Source organism: Danio rerio, chromosome 12 (genome assembly GCF_052040795.2).
Source record: "Danio rerio strain M-AB ecotype USA chromosome 12, GRCz13ab, whole genome shotgun sequence".
In the NCBI taxonomy this organism is placed as follows: Eukaryota; Metazoa; Chordata; class Actinopteri; order Cypriniformes; family Danionidae; genus Danio; species Danio rerio.
The window spans coordinates 23,887,375-23,901,456 of NC_141032.1; the positions used below are offsets into that span (position 1 = coordinate 23,887,375).

Below are 14,082 nucleotides of genomic sequence, written 5' to 3' on the forward strand. Positions count from 1 at the left end.
GTCCCTTCATTTCAGGATGTCAGCTGTCGGTTTGTAATAGTTTTAAAGGGTAAAATTAGCAACTGAATTCCAGAAGGACAACAGCAACATTATCCTCTTTAATGGGAGCGCATCAAGTCTCACTAAGATAATTACATCATTATCTGTCTATCAATCACCATTTGGTGTTGGGAAAATTACATAAATCCCAAAGCTCAGGAAATAGGAAATACATCACCTTCCCTAAATTATTTAGCAGCTTGAGCATTTGAATAACACTGAGGCTGGATGCATGATGAAAAAGCCAGCCTCTGTTCATCATGTTTATGTTTCTACCGCTATGAACTTCTCTGAAGAAAGAGATGCATGGTATGAGGCTCTTTTGATAAAAAGCATCCTTTTTTGTGTGCGCAATGCTCACCTCCCTCACCTTCGCTGTGAATGAAAACAGAGTGCAGTGAATTGTTTTAATGGGAACGTAGGTGGTGGATTCATGCTTTTTCTCATGATTTGAGTGTTCTAGCGTATTTATCTCAAGGTTAATAACTTGAAATATTCAGACCTTTAAAAAGAAATATATGAAAGTGGAAGAGACTCATCGTAAAACGCAGATGTACTGACCTTAGTTTGTATGTGATGTTTATATGAAGCATGAATACCGTTGATATCACATACAGTACAGAAAACAAAAAAAACATGCTTTGTGTTTGTTCTGTGAACATTATTAGAACATGATGCATCTTATGTGATTTTGAAAGATAGAAAATGCATTTATTCATCTGTGTCTGTCAAAAACAAAAAAGGGGATTTTACGTATCAAAGCAACATGCGTAAACAACAAATGTTATACAACAAGTGTGATGCAGCTTTAAATAGTTTCTCCAGTACATTATTGTGTTTTGTTTTATTGATTTATTTCTGATCACAAAAATAAATTGGTCACACTTCACAATAAGGTTTCATTGGTGAATGCATTTTACTAACAAGAACCAAGTATGAACAATATTTGTAGAGCATTTATTAATGATATTTCAACATTGACTAATACTAAATTAAAATCCTATTTCACGCTTGTTAACATCAGTTAATGCACAGTGAGTTTACATGAACTAACAATGAACAACTGTACTTTCATTAACTGATGTTAACTAACCTGAACAAATACTGTTATAAACATATTGTTCATTGTTTGTTTATGTTAACAAATGCATTAGCTAACTTTAAGTAATACAACCTTATTGTAAAATGTTACCAATAATTTGTTTTAGATATTAAAATGTGATTTGGGGTAAAATAGTTAATTCACAAAATAAACAAACAAATAAACAAACAAATAAATAAATAAACAAACAAACAAACAAACAAACAAACAAACAAATAAATAATTAATAAATAAATAAATAAATAAATAAATAAATAAATAAATAAAGTATTTAAAACAAGAATCGTTTTATTTATAAAAAAGTATTTGGATGTCAAAATACTCTGCATGTTTTTGTATTTTTTGAGTGTCGAGTGGCAAAAAATAGAAGGGTTTGCATGAAAAGGGGTTTTATTACGTGCACTACATTTAAAAAACCCACTTAAATGTAAGTATATTGTAAGTAAATTATCACCCCAATAAAAATGTCATCACATAAAGAATCTTAATGTCAAATTTGAACACAAAAGAAAAGATTTTAGCGAAATTTGAGAGATTTCTGTCCCTCACACAAAACTTCAATAACGATATAAACTTTTTCCACTGATCCGTTTTTATATGTGAGTACCTACTGTATGTTAATGATTTAAAATGTGTCTGTTTAGAATACTTGATATTAAAAAACTTGATTCAGATACGTTTACTTCGTCATCTTTTTCTGGGAGTTTTAAAGCATCTAAATATTCAATGCAATCTCATGGCAATTCGTAACTTTTAGATTTAATGGCTAATTCGTATGAATTTGTACGATTTAATTCATACAATTTAGTACGATTTGCTCATCACCCAATGACGGTTGGGGTCAGGGGTGGGGTTGGGTGCCACGCCTCCTTTTTAAAATCGTACATTTTTGTATGACTGAACTCCTACAAATTCGTACGAATTAGCCACTAATCTGACAAAACGTAAAATACTTACGTTTTCTCATGAGATCAGGCTGGAATATTAGGTGAATAGATTCTCAGTGAAGGCACAGAAAACTTTCTAATGTAATTAAATTAATATCTATCTATCTATCTATCTATCTATCTATCTATCTATCTATCTATCTATCTATCTATCTATCTATCTATCTATCATCTATCTATCTCTGTCTGTCTTTCTGTCTGTCTGTCTGTCTGGCTGGCTGGCTGTCTGCCTGCCTTCCTGTCTAGAATATAAATTAGTAAAGAATTTAATTATCAACATAATCATCTGCTTGTGCGTATGAGTCTGACTTTTAAAGCCAGTCCACCTAAACAGATTCTCAAGTAAAATTAATTTTCCATTCAAGACTTCTCTTTAAAAACAGCTAAAAAGATGAAAACGGAAGCAGCATCTAACCTTGAACCGATAACACTGTCTAAAAAGAGAAATAGAGTGTAAAATCACCAGATTTCTCGTCATACCTTTTAATTCCCAAAGATGCATCATCATCATCATCATCATCATTCTAGGTCATCTCTATTGGAGCTCAGACACCACCACCGGCGTCATTCAGACAGGAAGCGAGCACCAGGTTAAGGACAGCAGCTGTGAGCTGATATTACTGACACCAATTGGGATTGATCCCGAGACCTGTCAGGGAGAAGAGATGTTCATACATGGCAAGCACAGTGGGAAAGTGCGCCAACACGTCCAAACTTTTTTTGCTTTATAAAAGGTCAAGTACAGCTATTGACCAAAGAATCTCAAGCACTAAGCCTTGTGAAGCCGTCGGCGGATTGAAGGGAGTGTGACAGAGCTGTGAATTGAGAGACGCGATGAATGACACCCACTGTCTTACCTTCATCTTTCCATCTCACCATGCCTTTCCAGCGAGAATAAAGTAAGTCTTTTGCAGAAGATGGTGGCTGTCAAGCACCTCCATTCGGAGAATCAGTCAGCTGCAGGGAGAATGGGAAATAAAGACAACAATGGATCACGAGAGATCCAAAAAGCGCCTATCACTTGGGAAGAAGAGCAGACAGCTTGGTCTGTTTTCCTAGCGATACTCCAGGTGCCGGTGTTGTGCGAAGCCATTTAAATAACAAACAGAGGAGTAATGGTCCTGACTTGGCTCATTGACCAAATCTCAATATGTGCCGTGCACATGAATTCATATTTGTGTGCCTCCTCTTGTCAGAGTGTTTTCAACCTTATATCAAAGACTATTCCCAATTTGTTTCTGCAGATCGAGCAATCTGGCACGGCACTGATTGGAATGTTAATAAAAACGCCCCAGAGGGTGACGGTGTGTAATGAATGCTGAGCGGCGTCGGGCAGGACACCGCTGTGGCATCTTGCACACATTGACACACACACACACACACAAACGGATGGCCTCGGGAGACTCCTCCGGGACGCAGTCCATCAAACCACCTTACAGACTCCAGAAGGTACATGCTTCAAATAAATAAGTAAACGGCCCGGATACATCATAAAACACACACACACTGACAAGCAGGAAGAACGTCAGGCTCGCTCAGCTCCACACAAATAGCCCAATTAGCGATCACATCAGGTCGCTACGGGAGAGGGATCATGAGGAGGGCGAGAGGCGGGCATTGATTAGGGGTCCCTGCAGGGCTGAGGCCTGGGATCTAAAGTAAATAGAGCACTGGCCTGATTCCACACAGCAGCCTCAAACTCTCAAGCACCCTTCCGAGAGCTCAGCCTCCCACAGCGAAACTTAGATTGTGAGGAGAAAGTGAGCGGAAAACAGAGATAATGATCCGATTTCTTAAGGGCCGTCAATGGGATTGTCTATCTGCTTTTTGATGGCCTTTCGGAGTGTGGATGCTCTTTGAGGATGAAAAAATGTGCTTAAGATGTGGATGGATAGGAAAAATGCTATTCAAATATAAATACTCTAGTACTGTTTAGCCACGTAAAAAGCAAAAGTTAGATTATGGAACACATTTGTTATTGTGGCTGACAAACAAAAATTATTGAAGAATCTTTGGTAACGCTTTCTTTTACAACCCGCAAAGTACCGCGTAAGTACAGTGAAATTACAGTGTACTTTTCTGTACTTACTGTGTAAGTATAATGAACGTATGTGTAGGTATAAGGGAACAAACCGTAATGCTTGGGTAAAAAGGGGGTAACAACCAGATGTTCATCACGAAAATTACCGCGTAAGTACAGTGAAATAACGGTGTACTTTTCTGTACCTATAGTGTAAGTATAAATAACGTTTACGTAAGTATAAGGGAACAAACTGTAATGCTCGGGTAATAAGGGGATAACAACCAGATATTCAGCATGAAAGGTACCGCGTAAGTACAGTGAAATAAGGTTGTACTTTTCTTTAAATTGCAAAAGAACAAACCATAATGTTTGCGTAAAAGGGGAGTAACAATAAGATATTCATCACGCAAAGTATATTAAGTTTACGATGTACATTTCTTCAAGTATTGTATACATATAAAGAATTATGCAAGGATGGTGACAACCTATTGCTATCTGCAAATGTACTGTATATGCACCTGCGTGAGTACATTAGTACTCTTATTCAGTGCTTGGGTTTTATATGGGGTGTTTAATGAATAAAAGGTTTACAACCTGTGAAATTATGAACCCTTATTGTATACTGTATGTATTTTAAATCTGCAATTCAATATAAAATATATTTCCATACACTACTTACCTTATGTTTACTCGTCGATCTCACCAAAGCCATCAATGTCCCCATAACTCACTATCAACAAATAACTTTGCATGACATAGTCCTACCGTCAGGGTTCAATGCAGATTAAAACAGGCTCGCATCTTTACTGCTGTTGCACAGGGGGGCTAACTGTTGCATTTCAGTAAATGTATAGCTGATACTTTATAGAAAAATCTAGTAATTTGGTCTTTAATCAATAAAAACTGCTGCTGTAGTTTACTCTGTTCTAGTGTTCAAGTATATACTAGTATGTTAAAGTTCAGCTTCTTCCCTCTTTGTTCCCTGTAGTTAAAGGGTAAATACAGTATTTGTTCCCTCCTTGTTCCCTGTACTTACAGGGTAAATACCACATTTGAGGGTTGTAAATTAAAGTGAAGCTTTGTTCCTCTCTTGTTACCTCCTTGTTCCCTGTACTTACAGGGTAAATACCACATTTGAGGGTTGTAAATTAAAGTGAAGCTTTGTTCCTCTCTTGTTACCTGTAGTTAAAGGGTAAATACAACATTTGTTCCCCCCTTGTTCCCTTTAGTTTACAATGTAAAATCTTAAAGGCAGTTAAATAAATATACAAACACACAATATATTTCTTCTTTACTTTGTAACCTTTATTTTAATAAATAAGCATTTTAAAAGACTTCATATTAATCAAACATTGTCTTGTCTATCATTGCCTATACTCATTCATTTTCTCTTCGGCTTTGTCCTTTTGTTAATCTGGGGTCGCCACAGTGGAATAAACCACCATCTTATCCAGCATATGTTTTACGCAGTGGATGCCCTTCCAGCTGCAACCCATCTCTGGGAAACATCCATACACACCCACTCACACGCATTCACTACGGACAATTTAGTCTACCCAATTCACCTGTACCGCATGTCTTTGGACTGTGAGGGAAACCGGAGCACCCGGAGGAAACCCACGCGAACGCAGGGAGAACTCCATGCAGAAACCTTCTTGATGTGAGGAAACAGCACTACCTACTGTGCCACCGTGTTGCCACCCAGCTGCAACCCATCACTGGGAAACATCCATACATACTCATTCACACACATACACTACGGACAATTTTACCTTACCCAATGTCACCACATATTTTTGGACTTGTGGGAGCACCCGGAGGAAACCCACGCTAACATGGGGAGAACATGCAAACTCCACACAGAAATGCCAACTGACCCAGCCGAGGCTCGAACCAGCGACCTTCTTGCTGTGAGGCGATTGTGCTACCCACTGCGCCTGCCTATACTCAAACAGCAAAATAACACATTATTTCCTTCCCCCTTTTTTTCTGGCATCTCTTGCTTGGCTTCCTCTTCTGCTCTTCTCAGCTTCCACTGAGGACTCTGATGGTGAGTGGCTGATGAAATCCCATGGGTCTTGCTGCTCTGCATTTATATAAAATATATGAACAGACAGAAAGGCTTTTAGTAAGCTATAGACATGTTTATTTTCCTGTTTAATGTGTGTGTAGTGGTTGTCCAACAATTTCACACACTAAACATTTACAGATACCATACAGACACTATACATTACTTACTATCAAACAAAAGTACTATCATCAGATCATATGGGAGATTGTGATCATTTATAGTGATAATAATTAAAGCGCAAAGGGGAAAAGGCTTAAATATATGTGCAGGCAGTATAGACTTTGAAGTAAAGATTATTTGCAGTTCAGTGTACATATTTAAATTCTGTGTCACTCATTAAATGGTAAGTAAATGTAACGTTTGGGTTAACTACCCCTAAGGTTAGTTTTTGATTAAAGTACATGTCTTAACCCATCATTAGTCCTAAATAAAGTGAAAGATAACATAATATGGTTGATGTACTGTTATGGACCCTTTTTACATTTCAGCACAGTGAATGGGAAAGTACAACACATTTTTTTTACAATCTTCTTTGCTCAAATAAAATGAAAACTTACGATGGTGTTGTCTCGACAATTAGAAAAATAAAAATATAGTGTGAAACTGATAACGCCAGCAAGAAGAGAGAATAACTTCTAATTTACTCATGACCATAGACACTGTTTGAAACACCTCGCACATGTAATCATATTATATAATGCATACGTAGATACAAATAAATGTTATTTTATAAAAAAAATCATATAAAAAACTCAAGGATTTTAGATCCTGATGATCGTTAAACGCGTCATAACAGTGTTGTGAAAAGGGTGTAATTGTTAAAAATAGGTACAAACTTCAGATATAAACAAAAACCTAAACAAACACTTATATGTACATAACGTCATAAAAATACTTGTTTTATTTACCTCGCGCTGCCGTCCTTGAACTGCCGCGAACAGGAAATTCTGGGAATGGAGGACGGAGAGTTGAATCGATTCGTCTTCAACAAACCGATCAGTGTGACATCAAAACATCGCGAGAACAACAGACAGCTCCGTGTGCGTTAGAAATCCATCTCGCGATATTGTATCACTTCAGGTACGCGCCTACTGATTCGTTGATTCAAACGAGTTGTGAATCAAGAAGCCTCTAAAGATCCGAATCAAACTGCAGCAGCACGCCACGAGGTTTTGCTCAGACTTTTGGGACGTTTGGAATTACTCCGTCTTGTCACAATGTAACACATGTGAGTAAATCGTTGTCAGTAAATAAGGCTATTGTTACGATTAGAAATTGTGCATTAACCAGATTATATTTATTTTGTTTCATTTATTTTTAGCGTAAAATTAACGCTAGTTCATGGCCGAATCTAAACGGCCAGCAGCGAATATTTTGCCAATGTTTACTGTCGTTTACTTTGCACATCTTAGAGATGTTGCCAAAGTTCCTATGGATTTAGTTTCTTCATGTCATTCCAGAAAGACTGGATGATGAGCAGGTCAGATCTCTGTGGCTGTTGTCATACTGACTGTGCTGACGATTTTCTCCCTTTATACGTTAATTACAGCAAAGTTAATGACAAAATTAATGTTTGGAAATGTAAATTGATATTTTCTGTAGCATGCCAGTTTGATATATCAATACCCCCCCCCCCCACCCAATTACTAGTAACGTTTGCCTAGGACTTTAGCACAGTGGCCTACTATTTAAGCCTTTTCCCCTTTGCGCTTTAATTATTATCACTATAAATGATCACAATCTCCCATATGATCTGATGATAGTACTTTTGTTTGATAGTAAGTAATGTATAGTGTCTGTATGGTATCTGTAAATGTTTAGTGTGTGAAATTGTTGGACAACCACTACACACACATTAAACAGGAAAATAAACATGTCTATAGCTTACTAAAAGCCTTTCTGTCTGTTCATATATTTTATATAAATGCAGAGCAGCAAGACCCATGGGATTTCATCAGCCACTCACCATCAGAGTCCTCAGTGGAAGCTGAGAAGAGCAGAAGAGGAAGCCAAGCAAGAGATGCCAGAAAAAAAGGGGGAAGGAAATAATGTGTTATTTTGCTGTTTGAGTATAGGCAGGCGCAGTGGGTAGCACAATCGCCTCACAGCAAGAAGGTCGCTGGTTCGAGCCTCGGCTGGGTCAGTTGGCATTTCTGTGTGGAGTTTGCATGTTCTCCCCATGTTAGCGTGGGTTTCCTCCGGGTGCTCCCACAAGTCCAAAAATATGTGGTGACATTGGGTAAGGTAAAATTGTCCGTAGTGTATGTGTGTGAATGAGTATGTATGGATGTTTCCCAGTGATGGGTTGCAGCTGGGTGGCAACACGGTGGCACAGTAGGTAGTGCTGTTTCCTCACATCAAGAAGGTTTCTGCATGGAGTTCTCCCTGCGTTCGCGTGGGTTTCCTCCGGGTGCTCCGGTTTCCCTCACAGTCCAAAGACATGCGGTACAGGTGAATTGGGTAGACTAAATTGTCCGTAGTGAATGCGTGTGAGTGGGTGTGTATGGATGTTTCCCAGAGATGGGTTGCAGCTGGAAGGGCATCCACTGCGTAAAACATATGCTGGATAAGATGGTGGTTTATTCCACTGTGGCGACCCCAGATTAACAAAAGGACAAAGCCGAAGAGAAAATGAATGAGTATAGGCAATGATAGACAAGACAATGTTTGATTAATATGAAGTCTTTTAAAATGCTTATTTATTAAAATAAAGGTTACAAAGTAAAGAAGAAATATATTGTGTGTTTGTATATTTATTTAACTGCCTTTAAGATTTTACATTGTAAACTAAAGGGAACAAGGGGGGAACAAATGTTGTATTTACCCTTTAACTACAGGTAACAAGAGAGGAACAAAGCTTCACTTTAATTTACAACCCTCAAATGTGGTATTTACCCTGTAAGTACAGGGAACAAGGAGGTAACAAGAGAGGAACAAAGCTTCACTTTAATTTACAACCCTCAAATGTGGTATTTACCCTGTAAGTACAGGGAACAAGGAGGTAACAAGAGAGGAACAAAGCTTCACTTTAATTTACAACCCTCAAATGTGGTATTTACCCTGTAAGTACAGGGAACAAGGGAGGAACAAAGCTTCACTTTAATTTACAACCCTCAAATGTGGTATTTACCCTGTAAGTACAGGGAACAAGGAGGGAACAAATACTGTATTTATCCTTTAACTACAGGGAACAAAGAGGGAAGAAGCTGAACTTTAACATACTAGTGTATACTTGAACACTAAGAACAGAGTAAACTACAGCAGCAGTTTTTATTGATTGAAGACCAAATTACTAGATTTTTCTATAAAGTATCAGCTATACATTTACTGAAATGCAACAGTTAGCCCCCCTGTGCAACAGCAGTAAAGATGCGAGCCTGTTTTAATCTGCATTGAACCCTGACGGTAGGACTATGTCATGCAAAGTTATTTGTTGATAGTGAGTTATGGGGACATTGATGGCTTTGGTGAGATCGACGAGTAAACATAAGGTAAGTAGTGTATGGAAATATATTTTATATTGAATTGCAGATTTAAAATACATACAGTATACAATAAGGGTTCATAATTTCACAGGTTGTAAACCTTTTATTCATTAAACACCCCATATAAAACCCAAGCACTGAATAAGAGTACTAATGTACTCACGCAGGTGCATATACAGTACATTTGCAGATAGCAATAGGTTGTCACCATCCTTGCATAATTCTTTATATGTATACAATACTTGAAGAAATGTACATCGTAAACTTAATATACTTTGCGTGATGAATATCTTATTGTTACTCCCCTTTTACGCAAACATTATGGTTTGTTCTTTTGCAATTTAAAGAAAAGTACAACCTTATTTCACTGTACTTACGCGGTACCTTTCATGCTGAATATCTGGTTGTTATCCCCTTATTACCCGAGCATTACAGTTTGTTCCCTTATACTTACGTAAACGTTATTTATACTTACACTATAGGTACAGAAAAGTACACCGTTATTTCACTGTACTTACGCGGTAATTTTCGTGATGAACATCTGGTTGTTACCCCCTTTTTACCCAAGCATTACGGTTTGTTCCCTTATACCTACACATACGTTCATTATACTTACACAGTAAGTACAGAAAAGTACACTGTAATTTCACTGTACTTACGCGGTACTTTGCGGGTTGTAAAAGAAAGCGTTACCGAATCTTTGCTCCCCTACAAGCATCAAAAAAAAAAAAAAAAGAAGATTACATACATTTTAAGACTATTATAAGAATTATAGGTCACACTTTACAATAAGGTTCATTAGTTAATGTTAAGTAATGCATTTACTAACATGAACAAACATTGAACAATACATTCACTAAAGTATATATTCATGTTAATAACCGTTAGTTAATGAAAATGCAGTTGTTCATTGTCAGTTCATGTTAACTCATGGTGCATTAACTAATGTTAACAAGCATGGACTTGAATGTTAATAATGCATTATTAAATGTTCAATTATGATTAATAAATGCTGTACATGTGTTGTTCATGATTAGTTCATGTTAGTAAAAGCATTAACTAATGAACCTTATTGTAAAGTGTTACCGAATTATATTATAATTAATTATATTATACATTCCGCTGTGGCAACCCCAGATTAATAAAGGAAATAAGCTGAAAAGAAAATCAATGAATGTATGAATAAATATATATGTTTATTGAATCTGTCTTGTTTAAATGCACAAAAATACATTTCCTATATTTACTGAGAAATGGTTACAAATATTTTTGAGTGCTGTATATACAGTACTGTATATACAGTTTAATTCAGAATTAAACTTAATTAAGAATATATATACTGGAGGTGTGCGTTGTGCTTAGTCCCCCCACCAGTGCCGATATACAGCCATATTGCACTGCTACAAGATATTGCGTTTAAACAACAGTTTGACAGCATAATTGTGTGTATAAAAGCAAAATCAAACATGGAGAGTCTCAAAAACCCTTTTGTATGAGGAACTACTTTCTTCCGCGTTGGATTCAAATCGTAAGCTGACAGTTAAACAGCTGAGCAAGCATCTTTTTAACTTTAGTTCCCCTTCGGGGGGAACTTCAGCACTATAAGTGGATTTGATTGTAAAATCCACGCATTGGGAGGTTCGGTTCAGAAGCTACTCGTCTGAAAGAGTATTGAACGGGCCAATTAAGAATGAATTGGCAGCGCAAGCCTGCGCAGGTGAGCGGCATAAGCAATCAACTGAGTATATAAGCTCACCTGGCGCAGCAGACGCTATCCTTTTCGCTTCAGAGACTTTCTGATCGAGTCGATGAGGGTTCCTCCTGCTGTGACCAGCGATTCTGAGCGAACGAGAGCATTCTCCCGGTCCAGAGTGTGTACACGCAGTGGCAGACGGTCGAGCTGGGTTTCTCCCTTGCCTGGCGTTCTTTGGGTCCGGTCCTCCAGAGCGGTGCGTATAAAGTTGCAAACTTCACAGAAAGAGCAACACAGTCGTGCAGCACGTCCTTATCAGGACGGCGCTCCGACTGTGCGTTTCTGGATGCGGTGGTTTCCTGTCCTCGGATGATGGGCGCGGGCACTGCGTTACATGTCTGGGGGTCCAGCATGTTAATGCGCTGCTCGCGGGCAGTTCATGTCGTCATCGCGATGCCATGACTGTTGCGCAAGATCGCGGTTAGCCTTTGCAAAAAGGCGAACCACCCCAGTTGTCCCCTGCTCTGCAGCGGGCACTCGGGCAGATCTGAGGGTTTCAGCGAGAGATAATCCGTCGCCCACGGGCCCGCGGACCTCCCGCTCCTCTAAGCGCTCCATCCAAGCTTCGGGCGGAGGAAGCGATCCGTCTAACAGATGGTAGCCCTTACGCCCGATGACACCGGAGACCAGATGTCCACCGCGGCATCGGAGGGTGGGCTTTCATTGTCCGATGATGATCCAGACCCGCTCGCCCCCTTCGGGCTGGTGAGCGCTGTCACTACGGATCCTGAAACGGACATGTTAGCCGTGCTTTCCCGGGCTGCTTCGGCCGTGGGTTGGAGATGGTTTATCCCCCAGCTCCGCGGCCGGACCGACTAGAGGGGCGTTCCCTTCTTCCCGGAGGTGCACAGTAGGCTCACGCGGTCTTGTAAAGCACTTTTTTCTGCTCGTGCTGCGTGTTCCTCCACCCTAACCACTCTTGACGGTGAAACAGCCAGGGGGTATGTGGCGATTCCTCAGGTTGAGTGCGCGATGGCGGTAAATCCGCGCGGCGCCTCTTCTTGGCGGGGTCCGCCTCGTCTCCCATCCAAAGCCTGTAAGTTATCTACCTCCCTCGGAGCTAGAGCTTACATAGCTGCGGGCCAGGCTGCTTCCGCCTTGCATGCGATAGCCACCTACCAGCGCTACCAAGCGCAGGCGCTGGCCGAGCTGCACGAGGGTGGGTCCAACCCAGGCTTACGAGCTTCGCACCGCCGCCGACTTAGCTCTTCGGACTACTGAGTCCGCTGCGTGTGCGTTGGGGAGGACGATGTCCACATTAGTGGTCCAGGAGCGCCACCTCTGGCTGATATGCGCAAAGTCGACAAAGTCCGCTTTCTTGACTTCCCCATATCCCCAGCCAGGTTCGGCGACACTGTCTGTGAATTCACCCAGGAATTCAAGGCGGTGAGAGAGCAGTTGGTGGGTGATGTCTTATCGGCGGTCCGTAGCCCGCTCCGCCCGCCGTGCCATTCATACCTGCTCCTCGCCGAAGGCGCCCGCCTACGAGAGCTGCTCCGCCCCCGCACACGCCTAAGGCGAAGCGAGCGCGTCGGGCACCTCGGAAGCAGGCAGCCCCCCTGCCCAGAACGCCGCTAAGTCCGGCAACGGACCGCGAAGCGCCCCTGGGACAGGCCATCTGGAGAAGAGGGAACTTGCTCTTTCCCCGCTGGAGGGCGGGGCCCCATTTCCAACGGCACTTTTTACTGCCATGAAAACATTATGAAAGGGCACTTTTCACTTCCCCAGATGTGACAGCCCGAAATCTGCCAGTCTGGGACGCTATGCTTTCTAGCTTGCAGATTCGGTGCGTTTCGCCAGTGGCTCACGAGCGCTGGGAGGACGGTCTCCTTTCTCCCACCCCTCGAGCCTCCCCTCCGGAGCTCGGGTTCGGAGTGAGAGCAAATATCTCACCTCCAGCTTTTCCGTGGGACCCGCGAGCTTCCCGGATCAGCACACCCACTCCGCGCTGCCCCACTGCTGGTACGTCAGCGATTGTAGCGATGAGTCCATTAGCGAGAGCTCTGCCTGCCTGGTTAGCGCGGGCCAGCTCTTCGCGGTGGCTCATACGCACAATCAGACTCGGCTATGCGATTCAGTTCGCGAAACGGCCCCCCAAGTCACGGGTGTGTATTCACCAGGGTCAGCCCCCTGTCCGCCCCTGTCTTGCGAGAGGAGATTGCTGTCCTCCTGGCGAAGGATGCAATCGAGCCGCTCCCTCCAGCCGAGATGGAGAGCGGGTTTTACAGCCCACGCTTCATCGTGCCCAAAAAGAGCGGTGGGTCACGGCCAATCCTAGATCTGCGCGTTTTGAACCGCTGCCTGCACAAGCTGCCGTTCAGAATGCTCACGCAGAAGCGCATCCTCCGGTGCGTTCGTCCTCTGGGTTGGTCTGCAGCATTAGACCTGATGGACGCGTATTTCCATGTCTCCACTCTTCCTCGCCACCGACAGTTTCTGCGGTTTGCGTTTGAAGGTCGAGCTTGGCAATACAAAGCCCTCCCCTTCGGGCTCTCTCTGTCTCCGCGGGTCCTCACCAAGCCCGCGGAGGGTGCCTCAGCGCCCCTTCGGCTCGCGGGCATCTGCATACTCAATTTCTTTACGACTGGCTGAATTGCCCTCTCTTTTGATTATGCACAGAGTTGATTATGCACAGAGACAAAGTGCTCTGGCACTTCCACCT

General features: G+C 41.5%; 1 long non-coding RNA gene across 1 annotated transcript; it reads right to left on the minus strand.

Moving 5' to 3' along the window:
- Positions 1-5,394: 5,394 nt before the first annotated feature.
- Positions 5,395-7,191, minus strand: LOC148679615 (uncharacterized). Its single transcript, XR_015944912.1, has 2 exons — positions 7,091-7,191; positions 5,395-6,197 (listed from the first exon to the last, which is right to left on the minus strand). It is a non-coding gene; the product is annotated as an uncharacterized LOC148679615 (long non-coding RNA).
- Positions 7,192-14,082: the final 6,891 nt, after the last annotated feature.